General features: G+C 58.7%; 1 long non-coding RNA gene across 1 annotated transcript; it reads left to right on the forward strand.

The window, feature by feature from the left end:
* The first annotated feature begins 529 nt into the window (after positions 1-529).
* LOC112819249 (uncharacterized) lies at positions 530-2653 on the forward strand. The gene is made up of 2 exons (XR_003206790.2): positions 530-1344; positions 1748-2653. It is a non-coding gene; the product is annotated as an uncharacterized lncRNA (long non-coding RNA).
* Positions 2654-3821: the final 1168 nt, after the last annotated feature.

Here is a 3821-nt window from a genome sequence, read left to right on the forward strand (position 1 = left end):
AGAGGAAAGCTACTCGGGACGCCAGGGAGGGGCGCGGCGTTTCCTGATGCCCAGGGCAGGTGGGTGGGCAGGGCGATACTCCGCTTGGGGAGAAGGAGAACATTCCTGGGGCGGAGAGGCCATCTTCGTGAGCCTTGAGGGGGGCCCGGAGGGATCAGAGGAGTGAGGGCTGAGAGGGCGGACAGCGAGTGTGTTTCGGGACTGGCGTGTTCACTGGCTGGGGTGGGGAGGAGGACAATAAACAGGGGACCCGTACAGGTGTCGCCCGTGGGGCGTGGGAGCTCCTGGGAACCTGCTGACAGTACCGGGATAGCCCCGTCCCCGCGGTACTTCTGACAGGTCCGCAGACCCCTAAGGAGCCCGGGCCCAGCGACCGGCGCCGACGTCATTCCACTCCGGCGCGCATGCCCAGAAAGCACCAATCGGATCGCAGCGCTGACGATTCTCCCTCCCTGGTGCCGGGACTTCCGGGCGCGGGCTTCCGGCCGCTGTTGGCAAACTTCCGAGGCAGGACGACGAAATGGCTTTTGTGCGGCGGCCGATTCGGCCGAGCCACTTGGGCCGTTCTCTGGCTTCCTCTGCCCTTCGGCGGCATTCCACGTAGCTCCCACAGCCTCGATCTGCACTTCGCCTCGCAGGGGAGTGGTAGAAAAGATGGCTTTGCTTTCGCAACGTGTGGCGCTCAGTTTCTGTGGCCGCTAGGTGGCAGTAGTGCGCCGTGCAGGTTTTTCTGCCGTCCTCCTCCCCCGCCCTTCGTGCTTGGAAAAAGCAGCAGCGGCTTGTTGCCTCAAAACTGGAGCTGCCTTTCTGCGCCCGCGCGGGCAGGCCGCCTGGCGCCGGATCTGCCCGGTTCCTCGCGTGGGGGGGGGGGGAGGGCCTGCGAAAACGCACCGCCCCCGGACGAGACCCTTCTGCTTGGCCGCCGTGCCTCTCCCCAGTCGCTGCCTGGGTGCCTCAGCGCCTCGTCGTTCCGCGTCTCCGAGTCGCCTGCTCGGTGGCTTTCCCTAAGCCGCAGCCGTTAGCAGGCGCGGAGGGGAACCTGCACTGGGGAGTGTTTAATTAAAGGCTAACAAACCTATAGAGTTCGGGCTCAGGGAGAATTCTGGAGGTGGGGTCGCCGGTGAAGGTGGCGCCAGGGCGCGCGCGAACTTGCTGATGCGACTGTCCCTTCACGTAAACATGCTTGAAATGGTCATTTTTATGTTCTACCGATTTTCCCACCCCAAGGGTGAGAGAAAACCTCTTTCTGGCGAAGGTGACACCGCGTGGGAGTTGTTCGAAATGAGGCGTTGCACAAATGGGTGGAACTGAAATGCAGGTGTCAGAGAAGCCTTGAGAGAACAGGTAGGTAACCTGCGTCAGGAGGTGTGTGCGGTCCCTCGCGCCTTCCTTGGTCTGGTTTCTGCCTCCATCCCCTCCTCATGGTCTCCGCCCCTGTGTCCCCCTGGGGTCCCTCACGCCCAGGCGCTGCGCTGCACGGGGTGCTGCCGAGCGCACAACGCCCGGGACCCTTGTGACGAGCACGCTTACTGACAGTCCCAGTGCCCTGTCTGCGTGGCCTCCCACGCAATCCATCGGGTGGCTGAGTTTCCGCTTCTTTGTCTTCTGGGCGGGGGGGGGGGGGGGGGGGGGGGGGGGCGGTTCCTCTTGAGTCAGATGGATGAAGCTTCAGTTGCCTAGTAACCAGTTTGGGTCTGTTTTTTGTTCTGTTGTTGTTTTAATTATCTCAACATCTGTTCCCGGAAAGAGAGCGAGGACCTTCAGCTGGGCGGATGCCTGAGCTGAGTGACCCAGCGTGGAGGACCAGAAGGATGTTGCCATGACAGCGACTCCCACACTCCCTTCCAGCGCACGGGCCCTTCTCCCTCCCTCTCCGTGCCTGCTAGGATCTCCCCTGAGAATGGGAATGTGCTTTGGCCAGCAGGGAAGGGATCCGTGTATGGTCGAGGATGCAGGGGGAGAGGCGTAATCTTGGGGTGTCTGCAGAAGGGACCAGAGCCCCAAAGAAAGCAGTCTGTACAACACTGAGGCCCCCGGAGACGACGAAGCCTGTGAAAGCATAGTGGCCTCTAAATGCGGTTCTGGGATTTTCTCCAGCAGTGCACGGTGCTACACCGTTTTCTGAAGCCAAGCTCCATGGCTCAGACCCTGGAAAATGGGGCCTGTGTTGTTAAAGGAGAATGGAGCCTGGCATGGCTCGTGGAGGCCATGACAGACTGGAGAAGGACCTGCTCCCCTCCGTGACAGCTCTCCTGAGTGACGGTGGCACTCCGTGTGTCTGTCTGGTCTGCTCATCCTTCTGTGCTCCGTGTTGGGGTCCACTTACACGGGATGTGAAACCTGGGCCTAGTTCAAGGAGAGGACAGGGCAGAGATGCCCCAGTCTCCTCTAACGTGGACTGATTGGAGGGTGGACGGAGGACGAGCTGCCCGGGGTGGTGAGGTGAGAACACACCTTCACTAGGGCTCCTCAGACCACAAGGCCACATTGATTAATTTCTTCTCAATGCCTGATGTGATCTTCGTGATTGTTCACTGTCTGGACCTGCCAGAAACGGAGCAAACCACCCAGTGAAATCATTGCTGACCTGGTCCGGGGGGGTGGGATGCAATCATGTGAATGGTCTAGTTCAATAAATGCGCAGTCTCTCAGATTTCCACCCCAGCTCCCTACTTTTCCCAGGCTGGGGAAGGAGTATGTGTGGTTTACACGTCTCGTGGGTGATGCTGGAAGGGGGCCATCTAGGAAATTCTTATGGTGCTCACCGAATGCTCCCTGGTCTCTGAGGGGAGGAGGACTCTTGGCTCCCGGGTCCAGCTGGTGAGGCTGACCTGCACCACCCAGGCATGTGGCTGGTGAAACTTGCATTTTCCTCTCTCTCTCTCCTCTTGGTCGGGACCTGGTGCTGCCTGGCTGAGCCAGCCTCAGCTCACCTTTGCTGGCATCTGTAGACACCTCTGAATCTTGGTCTCAGCCTCCATCCCCACTCTGGGCAGGGCTGTTGCCCCACAGCCTCAGCTGCAGGGTCACCTAGTCCCCCGCCTACTTGGGCTTCCTTCCCCAACCCCTGGCTGTGGACTCAGTCACTTTCCACATTTCCCCCTCAGGGAATGCAGCCTCTGGGGCCTGGCCCATAGCACAGCAGGAGCCAAGATCAGCTCCAGAAAGCTAGGTTCCTAACCTCAGCCATCCCTCTGCCCAAGGAGGCTGCTGGGTCATCCTGCAAAGAATGGGGGCAAAATGCTGTCCTCCACTTCTCTGCTGTAGCTCACTTGTCCCCTCCCATAGAGGGGAGACTGAGCCTTGAGAGCCTTCCCTCCATCTGCCACCTCCTGTGTGTGTCTTCTACTCCTCTGAGGCTGGGACAGAACACATTCTTTTGCTTGACCTTCATGCTGACGAGGCTTCCCCACAGTATGTCCAGATCCCAAAGGGAAAGCTTTAGGATTTGCTTGCTTTTTTTTTTTTTTTTAAGAGATTGGCTAACTGATAAACATAAAATGGAAGGGATTACCAAACATGAATGCCTGTGCCATCATCAGCAGGGCAAGATGTAAAAAAGTAAACTCAAGAGTTCAAAGACAGACACCATGTTTTAAAAGGGCCCTAGGAGATGCCGTGTCACCAATTTTAATGTCAGTGCCCAGAGAGCTTCACTCCTCAGTCCTCTGCTCCCACCAGCGCCTGGCAACCATCCAGGAGAGTTGGGCAGCAGAGATGAACTTACCCAGAGCTTGTGATGTCTCCCAGGGGTTATGGAGCAAGCGTGGGAGCGTGTGCACGTCTGTCTGGTCCAGGAATCTCCTGAAGGGTCGGCAGAC

Source organism: Callorhinus ursinus, unplaced genomic scaffold, assembly GCF_003265705.2.
Source record: "Callorhinus ursinus isolate GAN/ISIS: 27379988/994484 unplaced genomic scaffold, GSC_fseal_2.0 scaffold1367, whole genome shotgun sequence".
Lineage (NCBI taxonomy): Eukaryota > Metazoa > Chordata > Mammalia > Carnivora > Otariidae > Callorhinus > Callorhinus ursinus.